The sequence below is a fragment of the Dromiciops gliroides genome, chromosome 4 (assembly GCF_019393635.1).
Source record: "Dromiciops gliroides isolate mDroGli1 chromosome 4, mDroGli1.pri, whole genome shotgun sequence".
Classification (NCBI taxonomy): domain Eukaryota; kingdom Metazoa; phylum Chordata; class Mammalia; order Microbiotheria; family Microbiotheriidae; genus Dromiciops; species Dromiciops gliroides.
The window spans coordinates 322,997,984-323,011,954 of NC_057864.1; the positions used below are offsets into that span (position 1 = coordinate 322,997,984).

At 39.5% G+C, this 13,971-nt stretch overlaps 1 non-coding gene across 1 annotated transcript; it reads right to left on the bottom strand.

The window, feature by feature from the left end:
* Nucleotides 1-13,554: 13,554 nt before the first annotated feature.
* LOC122726868 lies at nucleotides 13,555-13,661 on the bottom strand. Its single transcript, XR_006352861.1, has one exon. It is a non-coding gene; the product is annotated as a U6 spliceosomal RNA (small nuclear RNA).
* Between the last annotated feature and the right edge of the window lie 310 nt (nucleotides 13,662-13,971).

The window sequence follows — 13,971 nt, forward strand, 5'->3', positions numbered from 1 at the left end:
ACTTCAGAAGTAATAAGAAAACTATTTCCTTTTGGTGGATATAGCGTATTGATGTTTATGTGAGGCAAAAATTAATGTAGATGATTCAAATATCTGTACTCCCCATCAAGGCCAATGTTATTGCTTGATTGGATGCTTTTCCTGGTATTCTCAAAACTACTTAAGGCCTTCCTATGACCTCTTAATGTATATCTTGTGAGTAAAAGTGGAATGGAAAGGCATTTTAAGTACTTCCTTTTATTGTTTTGTGGTAAGCTTTAGGAATACAAATAAAAAGGGGAGAGAGTCTTACTCTAAAAGAACTCACTCTATTTGGGGAAGATAGTATATAAAGGCAGATTCAGTTCATGACAGATGGAAAGGCCAGGTGATGTTTAGATTCTGACAGGGAAAGTATTAGAATAAATATAAAAGATCCAAGGAACTTGGGAAACAGTGGCAGAAAAGATGGTTCCTGACCAAAAGGAGAGCGATCTGCAAAGGTCAGTCTCTTTTTTTCACCATCTAGACTTTTCAAAAGGATAAAAGGATTCATTATTAATTTTTGTATTATAAATAGGGATGGTTGAAGATCTCTGACCTAATTCCATAGTAGCACTCCACCTCGAAACCTTAAGGAAGTCAGAGAATAAAAAAGCATTCTTTATCTCTGAGTCAATGGGGCAGGGATATAAATATAATACAAAAGATCTTTTGAGCAACACCCATTGAAAATTGATATAAAATAAATTATATTCTTCTGAAGGTTCAATTATATACACCCCAGAAGCTGCCAAGTGTTCAGCAAAATCTGCTTCTCTCTGGTGGCACCAATATCTAGCTCTCAGTGCGTCTGGTAACTATTGAAAGTGTGTGTGTGTGTATATATATTAATGTTTGAGTGAATTGCATGAATGCATCTCTGTGTTTTTTACTGTGTCTGCTAGATCAATAAAGCTTCTTAACTGACAGATTCTTATGAGCTATTAAGTATTTAAAGATGGGAATTCCATAGCTAGTGATGGGGCCTGACCATTCCCTCCTATCCTAGGTGGTGCATTTGGATAGAGCATTGAGCCTAGAGTTGGGAAGACTTGAGTTCACCTACGGCCTCAGATATTTACTAGCTGTGTAACCCAATTTAAATCACTTAATCTTTGCCTCAGTTTCCTCAACTGTAAAATGGGGGTAATAATAGCACCCACCTCTGAAAGTTATTGCGCAGATCAGATGAGATATGAGATATTTGTAAACTGCTTACCAAATTGTCTAGCATACAGTAGGTGTTATATAAGTACTTATTCCCTTCCCCCTCCCCCCCCTCTAGTTTACCATATTTACTGGCTTTACCATAATTGGAGGCTGGTGGGTTTTTTGGTCTTTATTCAATTTTAAGTCAGTTGGACTTGAACTCTTTTAATTTTTTTTTTTTTTGGCAGGGCAATGGGGGTTAAGTGACTTGCCCAGGGTCACACAGCTAGTAAGTGTCAGAGGCCGGATTTGATCTCAGGTACTCCTGAATCCAGGACTGGTGCTTTATCCACTGCGCTACCTAGCCACCCCCTCTTTTAATTAATTTTATATTTGCTTTGTATAGTTACTTAAAACCAGGTTTTGTTTTCTTCATTTTTCTTGTTGAGAAACTTAGAACATGTTTTTTATTTGAACTGAATAGATAAGGTATTGCTTTTCTTTAAAATTTATTGATGATTGCTAAAATTATTGACCCAGATTATCATATTGTTTCTCTGTCAGCTTTACAAATAGATAAAGTCAATTGGCTGAGGATACGTGCGTTGATCATTTTCCCATGTTGCAGCCTCCTTGTTTTATATGTAGAGCCATGCCTTGAACACTATGAAACACTGTGAGTTCCTAGCACTTGGAGGTAGAACCAAAACCGGAACTTTACAAGAGATAACTAGTGCAATGCCCTAGTGGTCTGCCCTTAAGTCCTGTGCTATTGGGTGTTTGTAGTAGTGATGTGGATGAAGGAAGGAAGAAGGAAAGGAATTAAGGGAGTAAGGAAGGACACAATTTCTTAAGTGTTTACTATGTGTATTTTACTATGTTTGTCTACCAAACAAGAAGTTTACATTTTAATATGGGGAGACAACAGATGCAAGGGTTTGGGAGATAGAGACCACACTTTGGTCAGAAAATTCCAGAGATGGTTAATGGACTATGGAAGAATAGATTAAAACACCCTATCCAGGAACAAAGGTAAGGTTACTTTCATCATGGTTATTGATGAGACAAAAATGGACTAGTCAAGTAACAAGGTAGGTGGTAGAGTCAATCTCCAAAATATCTTGGCAAGCTAGAAGGATGGGACAGAGCTAATGATATAAAATTTAGTGGATATAAATGAAAAAATCAAATACACAGTCTTGTATAGGTACATGATGGGGGCAATATCATGAGACAAAGATTCTGTGAAAGGAATCTGGGGATGTCATGTGGTAGAAAACCTCAAAATGATTCAGTAGTTAGATACAAGACTTTGCTGTTATATTGATATGGATACCCTCTCTACCAGTACAGAGTGCAGTCCCTTTAAAATTCAGCTTACGGGGCAGCTAGGTGGCATAGTAGAGAGAGCACCAGCCCTAGAGTCAGGAGTACCTGAGTTCAAATCCGACCTCAGACACTTAACACTTACTAGCTGTGTGACCCTGGGCAAGTCACTTAACCCCAATTGCCTCACTAAAAAAAAACAAAAAACAAAATAAAATTCAGCTTACTTTTGAGAATTGATGTGGCTGAATCCAATCTCATTAGCTGGACTGATTCTCAGAAGCTGAAACTCATGTTTTAGCCCATTGTGGTAAGTATATGAGAACCTTCCCAGTCTGCAAACACATGAGCCCTTCCCTTCTTCTTTTTTTTAGTGAGGCAATTGGGGTTAAGTGACTTGCCCAGGGTCACACAGCTAGTAAGTGGTAAGTGTCTGAGGCCGGATTTGAACTCAGGTACTCCTGACTGCAGGGCTCCACTGTGCCACCTAGCTGCCCCAAGCCCTTCCCTTCTAAGGTCCTTCTTCTATATATTGATTTATTTAAATATTATCTTTGGCAGTCTCGTTGAGGGTAAGGACTGTTTTTGTGATTTTGTCTTTTTTTTTATCCCCAGACCTTAGTATATTTTTCCAGGCTTGTTGATTAATTGATCAAATAAACCATGCATTGAATATTAGGCTTAGGATTTACTACTTTTACCTGAGGATCATTGAGTGTACCTTGATAGGAGAAGGGCCAGGGGAATTGTGCTCACTTGTATCTCTGCTTGGTAGAAGTGGCCTGTTATACCTGAACCCTCAGGCTCCAAATATTCCATTATGACAGATAAGAGATCCCTTTCCAGACTGGTATTTCATTAGGCCTCTGCTGGTAGCAAGATAGGAATAAAACGGAAAGAAGAAAGGAAAAAAAGACTGATTAAACACCTACTAAATTCCTGGCATTGTGCTAAGCACTTTACAGATATTTTGATTTTTACAGTAACCCTGAGCAGAAGGTGCTATTGATATTCATTTACATTTGGGGAAACTGAGCAAACAGATGGTAACTGACTTGCCCAACATCACAAAGCTAGAAGTCAGGTCTTCCTGACTCCAGATCCAACACTATCTACTGTGCCACCTCACTCTCCCTGGGATAGTAATTTTATGAGTGTAGGAAGTTCCCTAGACACAGACCTCATTTTATCAATTTAAGTCTACACCTTCTCTGCAACTTATAGTCTTAGAGACCAGTCTAAATGTTGAGAAATTAATAGCATTGAGAAGACACTGTGCCCAGTGTCAAACAGCCATTCTATGTCAGGGCTAGGCCTTGAACTCAGGTCTTTCGTGTTCTAGGGCCAGCTTTCTACTGAGAGGTTCAAGCACCATTATTCACGAAACACAAAAAAACAAACAAGCCAATAGACAAACCTAATGTTGTATTTAACTACAGTAATAGAAGCATAATGTTCAGACCAAGGAAGGTGATAGTCTTAGGATCCGTAGCATTATATGATCATAGATTAAGAGTTGGAAAGGACCTTGGAAAACATTGAATCCAACCCCCTCATTTTTACTGAAGAAGAAAAAGAGGACCAGAGACGTTATTTCTTGTCTAAGGTCACTTGGCAATGGGCAACTAGTAAGTATTTGAGGCAGGATTTTAACCCACGTCTTCCTGACTTCAGGTTCAGCCCTCTATCCATTGCACAACTGGCTTTCAGAACAAAAACAAAATAAAAACCTTACAACTGAAGTAAGTTGTGTGACTTGTCCAGATTCACATAGAGAATAAGTATCTGGGGCAAGATCCAAACATGTCTTTTTTTTTTTTTACCATTCACCTGTTTATTAGAGAAACCCCTGACGTTCCAGTGCCGATGCCAAGCAGAAGCCAGGGCAATCTGCTGCAGGGGGCCATTTGTACTCCTCCTGCCTCCACATAGACGGCACAACTGCTAGACAGGAGAAAGGGTCAACAGCGTGGCTTTATGTGGGTTGTAGAGGCGAAGCCGAGAGCCTGGGAGGCCCCTACACACTGCTCATCTGCAGGAGATGTGGGCCAAGTGGGTGTCACCCACTGCAACACTGGGAAGTCTTTATCCTGCTGGGGAGGACTCCTTATGATGGGGGGCACAGCTCAGTGGGAGCTGCTCCTCCTCACTGAGGAGCCTCACCCCGCCCCAGTATCTTCACAGCCAATATGCAGGGGACCTCTGATGACTACTAGGCCTTCTACCCCTGCCCCCCAGGATGGGGTCAGAAGGGGAGCAGATGCAGAAGCAAAAAGGTGAGGACGGGAAGAACTCCATTTCCAAAGGCGTGAGCAACCCCTTACCCCCAAACCAGGGTGGTTGAGCTTGGCCCTTGCTTCCATCTGGAGGCCTGATGTCAACAAAAGAAGGAGACAGAGGCAATAGGTTAGGCGCGATCCAGCCCTATCCCCCCTCCCCAGAAGCCCAAGCTCCTTCTTCCATACAGGGAGAGTGGGGGGGGGGCGCGCACAAGACTTTGGGAATGTCACAGATCATCTCAATATCCACATAGTATGAGGTTCTCTCACTTCCTCCTAACAGATAGAAAAGACAGGGAAGGGTCCTGCACAATCCTTAGGTCCCTCCCAGCTCACACCAGTTGAGAAATGGGTTTGGGAGGAATGGTGGTGTTCAGGAAGCAAAGGGCAGGACAAGGGGGCTTCTGTGCAGGGTCAGGGTTACAAAGACATAACATTAGCATTGTAAGGGTCCTTTACGAATCCAGACTAACATCCCCAGGGTGGAGCTGGCATGTCAGACCAGCGTCTCCAGGGGCAGAAGGGTCAGACCAATGTCCCTGGGGTTTGAGGATCTAAGTCCAGGGGCCGGTCCCCCTCCAATGCCAGGTCACTTAAGTGGGAGCTCTGCTCCGGGGGGTACAGGAAGCCTGCGTAGTGTCTTGGGATGTGGGGAGGGCAAGGGAGAGGAGTAGAAAGATAAGAGAAGGAACAAGAGAAATGGTTCCTTCTGGGCAGGTCCTGGGCCAAGCCATTACCACAGCCAGCCAGAGCAAGTAGTTGCTGACCCCCAGGGTGGTCACAAGGCTCTGGCTCTTGAGGGTCTCTGAGACTGGCATATTCGAAATGGGGGCTCGACGGGAGGGGGTGCTGTGGCAGGCTTCCATCCCTTGGCCCAGGGCCTCTTTCCAGAAGGCCAGGCCTTGAATCCTTCCCCCTTCCCTTGGCATCACCCTAGCTACCCCCAAGGCCTTCTGCTGCACACTGCCCATGGCACCGAGGCTAGCCCCGAGCCATACGGCCGCAGCAACAGCCCTACCTCACTCCCTCAGCTTCACTGCGCCTCCTGTCTCTGGCAGGTACTGAGCCTGGGTGCCCCTGGGGAGGGCAGGACTTGGCACTCCAGGGCTTGGGGAGGTGGGACAAGGGAAAGCCCGACCCTGTTCTCTGCTTTGCTGTCTTTCTATTTTTTCAAACATGTCTTCTTGATGGTAAGGCCAGCACTTAAAGTGCTCTAACACTGTGCTTCCTTGAGTGTAGCTGTCCAGCGTAGTCTGTGCCTGACCAAATCATGTAGAGGTTACTGTGTTCACTTCTAAGTACTAAAATTTTGGAAAGATATAGGTAATTGACAACATGATGTAGTGTATAGAGAAATGGTCTGGGACCTCTTCTACATATTGACTTTGTGATCTGCCTAGATCAGGGCTTCTTAAACTTTTTTCCACTCTACAACCCCTTTTTGCTTGAGAAATTTTTATGAGACCCTGGGTATATAGGTATATAAAATAGGTATACAAAACCTTTTACTCTTGCCAAATTTTTTGTGACCCCTCACATTCAGTTATATGGCCCCCATATGGGATCATGACCCATAGATTAAGAAACTTTGCTCTAGACAACTCTCCAAGATTATAAATTGCAGAAAGCTAGGTGGACCTGAGTTCAAATCCAGCCTCAGACATTTGATACTTACTAGCTGGGCAAGTAAGTCACTTAACCCTCATTGCCCCACCAAAAAAAAATTGCAGAGAAGGTGCTAAATTACATTGGTAGAATGAGTTTCCTCATCTGGGAATTCCTGATACTAGTGAAATAACTAGTCACTTCCCATCCCTATTTCTATAGATTAGGAGTTCTGAACCTTTTATTGTGTCATGGACCTCATTGACAGTCGTATTTTCCTTTTATTTGCTTAAAGCCATTGGACCTTTTCTCAGAATAGTGTTTTTAAAGTGGACAGAATAAAATGCATAGTATTACTAAGGAAATAAATGATATTTGAAAAACAAAAATAAGTCTATGAACCCCAGGTTAAGAATCCCTGTTAGAGATGAACTAGAGTGCCTGGCCTCAAGTCAGAAAGACATCTTCTTAAGTTCAAATCTGACTTCAGATACTTACCAATTGTGTGACTCTGGGCAAGTCACCTAATCACTCTTTGGCTCAAGTTTCCTCATCTATCAAATGAGCTGGAGAAGGAAATGGCAAAACAGTATCTTTGCCAAGAAAAACCCAATTAGGGTCACAAAGAGTCGGACACAATTAAAAACAACAACAACAGAGCAACTACATGCTCTGGAACAGGAGTGTGAGAATACAGAGAAGGCCATATCGTCTAGAAGACTATATCTGTCTTCAAATTAGGTACAAATTGAGGCAGCTATGTGGCACAGTGGATAGAGAACTGGCCCTAGATTCAGGAGGACCTAAATTCAAATCCAACCTCAGACACTTGACACTTAACAAGCTGTGTGACTCTAAGCAAGTCACTTAACCCCAATTGCCTCACCAAAAAACCCCCCAAAACCCCCAAACCATATTAGGTACAAATTAAGATTAACCACATTGTAGCTATCTACAAATATTTGAAGGGAGAAGAGGGAAGAAGAGGAATTTGACTATTACTGTTTAAGAAGTAGTAAATTTAATTTTAATTTTAAATTTTAAAAATTTTAAAAATAAAAGAAGTAGAAGGCAGAACTTGGAGAAAAGGCTAATGTTTCAAATAAGCATATTTAATTTTGATGCAAGGAAAAACTTCATAATAATTAAAGCTGTCCAAATGTGGAATGGGCTTCTTCATGAGGTAGTCTGTGTTGCATTGCTGGAGGTTGTCATAAATGAATGATCACTTGTTAACAAACAGGAAGGAGTAGATATATATCACTTCCTTGTGGTCTACCTGGGGCTTAGGTTCAAGCTCTTTGGTTCAGCTCCACCCACTGGCATTTCCTTATAGGTAGATCCATAGAAACATCAAAGAACAAAAGCAAAACTTTGACCTCATGTTGCAATAAAACACAAGAACCCATTTCTTTAAATAATAATTTTTAATACTTCATTGACATATTCTAAACACTAGTGTCACTAAGCAAACTGTCTTGTATCTTGCTAACTTCCTAGGGATGAAAGGTCATGATAGAAGGTCAATAATCTGGAAGCCATAAGAATATTATTTCCAAGTGAGAAGGGAAGTCTGTTTAGCGACTGGCAGAATATAGATTGCTTTGTCTGAAAGCCATATATAAGTAGATGTAATCACACCTCTTAGCACTGCATCATTACTGCTACATCAATACCAAAAGTTCAACCTCAGCAGAAGGAGGAGGGAAAATCTCAAAGTTTCTGCAAACCCATGAAGACGCAGAACATTCCACCATTTTCCATCTCCTTGTTTCTATTTTCCTTCTTTTCTATTGAGTTATTTTAGAAAAGTTTATATTGTATTAAGCTTATGTCTGTTGGGGCATAGATGGAGTAGTTAGTCTCTTCTATCTCTTAAGATGCTGTGATTATGTGACAGTATCAAATTATCTCTCCCCTTATCCCAGTCCAGTTCTCTGATACTGAAGAACTGAATTTTCAAAAGGTAGAGAAAAGGGCATCTGTGGAATTAGGGTAGAGATATCATGGCAGTGACAATGAATTTGACTCTCTTGATGCATGTGAATATCTTGAAGAAAGTTGATTGCTCAGTGCTGTAAACTGTGAGGGAAAGAAAAACAGTAAAGTTACAGAGTGATATAGACAACCTGAGCTAGCTAAAGTGAATGGAAGATCAAAGACTGTCAGCAGGAAGAAGAATGCCTTTGTCATAATTGTCTTTGTACTGTGGACAACATCTTGAGGTAGCCTTGTGAGGCTAGGCCTTGAAGACTCAAAAAAATTTTTTTTAATGATAGATTTATCTTGCCTTTCAAATGGCTTGCTTTAAGAATGTGTGCATAAATCAATCATGGCAAATTAATTGTAAACTAATCCATTCCATTAAAAGCAAATTCCTAAGGGAAATTAAACCAGCTAAGGAAAGGGGAGGGGAGGCTTAGGAAGAGGAGAAAATAGCAATTCAAGAAAGTAAGTTATTTTAAAGAGTATTATAAACATAAATTTGTTAATACTACATTAAAGCATCTTAATGGAAAGAAAATTCTAATTTGATTCCCACAACCCCTCCCCCCCCAAAAAAAAAAGAAAAAAGAAAAATTTCCATTGAATTGATAGGCATTATTTTAAAATTATTTTGTGTTTTCTCCTCAAGATTGTAAAAATAGTTCATATATTTATATAACAGTTTTAACAAGATTTTCATATACATTAGGTAGATAGATGATGGATAGATAGATAGATAGATATTTATCAAGCACTTAACGTATTCCAAGTACTGTGCTAAGTGCTGAGGATAATAACACAAGCAAGCAAGATAGCCCCTGCCTTCAAAGAGCCTGCTTGATGGTCCTTACATATGACATTGCAGGGGCAGCTGGGTGGTACAGTGGATTGAGCACTGGCTCTGGATTCAGGAGGACCTGAGTTCAAATGCAGCCTCAGATACTTAACACTTACTAGCTGTGTGACCCTGGGCAAGTCACTTAACCCCAATTGCCTCACCAAAAAACCAAAATACAAAAAACCCCCCCAAAACTTATGACATTGCACTTCCTTACTCTACATTTTTATCAGCTTTTCTCCATACCTAGGTTAGTTTCCCTTTCTCACTCCTGCCTCATAGCTTCCCTGACTTCCTTCAAGACTCAACTCAGATCCCACTAGAGATACTGGTACCCTTACTATCTCTTTCACATGGCACTCCATCTCCCAATGCTGGCTAATTTCTTTCTTTCTTTCTTTCTTTCTTTCTTTCTTTCTTTCTTTCTTTCTTTCTTTCTTTCTTTCTTTCTTTCTTTCTTTCTTTCTTTCTTTCTTTCTTTCTCTCTTTCTCTCTTTCTCTCTTTCTCTCTTTCTCTCTTTCCTTCCTTCCTTCCTTCCTTCCTTCCTTCCTTCCTTCCTTCCTTCCTTCCTTCCTTCCTTCCTTCCTTCCTTCCTTCCTTCCTTCCTTCCTAGCAATGAGAGTTAAGTGACTTGCCCAAGATCACACAGCTAGTGTCAAGTGTCTGAGGTCAGATTAGAACTCGGGTCCTTCCTGAATCCAGGACCAGTGTTTAATCCAATGTGTCACCTAGCTGCCCCAATGCTGGCTATTTTTACAGGATGTCTCCCATCCCAGAAATTCTCTTCCTCCTCGTTTCTGGTTCTCCTGGTTTCCTTTAAGTTTATAATAAAGCCCACCCCCCCCTTCAAGAAGCTTTTCCTAGTCCTTTTTAAATCTTATTGCCTTGCCTAAGAGGTTTCCAGTTTATCACAGATATATTGTGTTTATACACAGTTGTTTGCATATTGGTCCCTCCACTGGACTGTGAGCTCCTTGAAGGTAGGGACTATCTTTTGCCTTTCTTTGTATCCCAGGTGCCTAGTATGGTGCCACACATGTAATTGATACTTAATAAATATTTGTTGACTTGACCCTAGTGCTTAGCACAGTACTTAGATTATAATAATCATTTAATAATACTTAATGACTAACTGGAATATCAAGTTTTTCAAAACAACCCTATAAAGAATTTAGGGCAGCTAATATCTCTTATTGCTAGCTGTCAGATGAGTATTCTAAGGCTCAGAAAGATTGAGACTTGTCCAAGGTCACACAGATAGTAACATAGATGTGAGTTTTTGCATGGGTGGGAAGCTGGACCATCTCTACCTATTGCTTAGAGATCTTTTAAGGACCTAGGTTATGCTGACCAGAAACAGTCAGATCTAAAGACTGATGCAAGAAGTTTTCTTACAATTATATATACTAAACAATCCATATGTCTTATCTAAAAACTGGCCTCATACTAGTCAATTATTTTTTTTAACATAGCTAACATAAAAGTAAGCAATCCATGATTGCTTTTGAATATAGTTTAATATAAGGTAATGTTAGGGCTCCTTTATTCTTATCTTTTCATTATTTGTCTTAGAACTCTAAACCTTTGTTTCTACTACAAATAAATTTTGTTATAATTTTTTCTGCTTCTCTAAAACATCCTCATGCCAGTTGTATTGATATCCTCCACTATGCTATTAAATTGGAATTCCTAAACTATTTATCTGACCTTGCTATTTCCCTGCTCAAGAAAATTCAGGGGTTCCCTATTATCTCTGGAATAAAATATAAACTCTTACTTAAAATGTAAAATCCTTCACAATCATGCGTCAATCTATCTTTCAAATTCACATTACTTCCCATTATTCTTCATTCTAATGAGATTGGCCTACTGGTCATGACACACTATCTCCTACATCCATTCCTATACATAGATTGTCCCCCATACTTGAATATTCCCCCCTCTCCTTATCTTTTAGAATCCTTACCTCTTTTCAGGACTTAGCTCAGGTACTGACTCCTACCCTGGGATTTTCCTGATTCCCCAACGTGTTAGTGATCTCTCTTTCACCCGGAACTTATACTTTATATTTAATGTATATTTTATTTCATATTTCAAATATATGTGTGTATGTATATATGTGTGTATCTGTGTTTGCTTGTGTATATTTTGTTGTTGTTGTTGAGTTGTTTCAGTTGTGTCTGACTCTTTGTGACCCATTTAGGGTTTTCTTGGCAAAGATACTTGGTGTGTATGACCGTTTACATGATGTTTACCACCTGTAGAGTATAAACTTATTGAGGCAGGGCCTATTTAGCATTTTCATCTTTGCATCTATAATGCATAACATATCTCCTGGCACATAGGAAATATTTAATAAATGATTGTTTTGTGGAAGTGAACGGAATTGAAAGTTCATTCCTTTGCCTTTTATAGAATTCATGTTATTCTCATATTTTCTGATTTCAATTCAGTTCTGACAAATTACTTTCCGTTTAGAAATTTCCTGTTTTTGAGAAAATCACTATTAGATTTTATGATTTTTATTTTATACATTTTCAAATCTCATGCTTGATTAGGGAATCTAGGTGTCGAAGCAGACAGAATACTGGGCATGGAGTTAGGAAGATGAGTTCAAATCTTTCTTCAGACACTTCCTAGCTGTGTGACCCCCGGGCAAGTCACTTAATCATTGTTTGCCTTAGTTTCTTCATCTGTAAAAATTAGGCTAAAAAAAACCTGTCAAGCCTTATATTGTTTGGCCCCTCCCCCATTCTGTCAATGCTGGATGACTTTAATCTATTTATCATTAAGGGTGGTTTTGGCAGAATGCCTGTCATTGTCTAAGAGAAGACAACTTCAGCTGGTCCTCAAATTCTTTACTTTGACATTCATATAGAGATCCCTTTTCTTTGTGTTAGACAGCATTCTAAGTAGTTCTGTACTGATAGGCACCTTCCCCAGTCACAGTTAGCTTCTTCCTCTCCCGCTAGGACTGAGGGATTTTGATACTCTCCTTTATAATGAATGGGTGGTGAGGGTTAGATGTGATCATAACTTAAGGGAAACTTTCAGGGAACAAGATAGACACTATTATTGTCTAAATTCAAAATCTGAGCCAGGTAAACTAGAAAGCAGAGTGTAGTAGGTAAAACTAGGTATAGTAGGAAAGTAATTCAACCTTCTTTTATCTTTTGAGTAGGAATTGCCTTATGGAAAGGTGTTTAATTTCATCACTTTTGGGGGGGGGTAATGATTATTTTCTTATTTGGTACATTACTTGTTTTGAGGTAGTAAGGGATAGAAGGTAGTATAAGATACAAAATCATAATCTTTTAATCCATCTAGACCACGGTTTTCTTATATATGAAACCACAATGTAGATGCCCTCTAGGGTAATTATCAATCCTGCATTCAGAAAAAAAATCAAAGAATGTGACAGTCTCCAAACTAAGTTAATCTTAACCTTGATAGTGACTTCGACATAAAGATAGATGCAGGGGATGGTGGTTACAAATATGTTGGAAAATAAGGTTTTAAATCTAGCAATCAGTGAGACCACCGGTTATAAATTATTAAGAAACCTCATAAATGCATACATAAAATCAGTGTGTGTTTGGGTGTAATGCAGGTATACATATCTACTGATTTTATATCTGCATATATGAGGTTTCTTATCAGTAGTATATATATTTACATATGTTTATATGCATATATCCAGTGTGTATAGATGTATATATAAAACATATGCATATATGTATGTAATATGTGTGTATGTATGCATATGTGCATGTGTAATATCTGCGTGCATATATACATTTAACTTACATGTGTGTATACTAAAATCACTGGATATTTGGTGCTCCTAACATATAACAAAAAATCAGACTATTTTAGCAGACAGAAAATAACTGTCTACTGATATGTGTAAGAATTAACTATCTGTGTACAATATCAAATTAGAAGAAAAGGCACAGTATACAATTATTGCAACTTCAATCCAACCTGCTTAAATAAGCTGTTGACCCCACACAGTCAGCCCCCCAAATCTGAAACCTCATTGGAAAGCAGATACTCTATCCTTGTTAAATAAAATAGTCAAGGGTGACACCATGTAATCTAGGATTAATGTTTTGTAAAACATTAGAAAGGAGGGGGATGCTGTGAAAAGGCAATTGAGAGAGGCCTACTTGCTACCACCAAAGCGCCTCTCTCTCTCTCTCTCTCTCTCTTTTTTGAGGCAGTTGGGGTTAAGTGACTTGCCAAGGGTCACACAGCTAGTGAGTGTTAAGTGTCTGAGGCCAGATTTGAATTCAGGTCTTCCTAAATCCAGGGCTAGTGTTTTATCGACTGCGCCACCTAGCTGCCCCAAAAATATAGAACACTTCACGAATTTGCGTGTCATCCTTGCGCAGGGGCCATGCTAATTTTCTCTGTATCATTCCAATTTTAGTATATGTGCTGCTGAAATGAGCACCAAAGCCTCTCTTTTTTATGACTGTTTATCTTCTGGTGAGTGATCCATTTGAGTCATGGAATACCACTATCTCATAAAAGTAATAATAATAAAATAATGGCTAGCATTTATATAGTGTTTTATGATTGATTGGCATAATGCTTTACAAATATTATCTCATTTTAGGTTCACAACAACCCTGAGAGGTAATTGCTGTTATTATTATGCCCATTTAACAGATGAGCAAACTGAAGCAAACAGAGTTTAAGTGACTTGTCCAGGATCATATAGCTAATAAATATCTAAGGCTAGATGTGAATTCTAAGTCTTC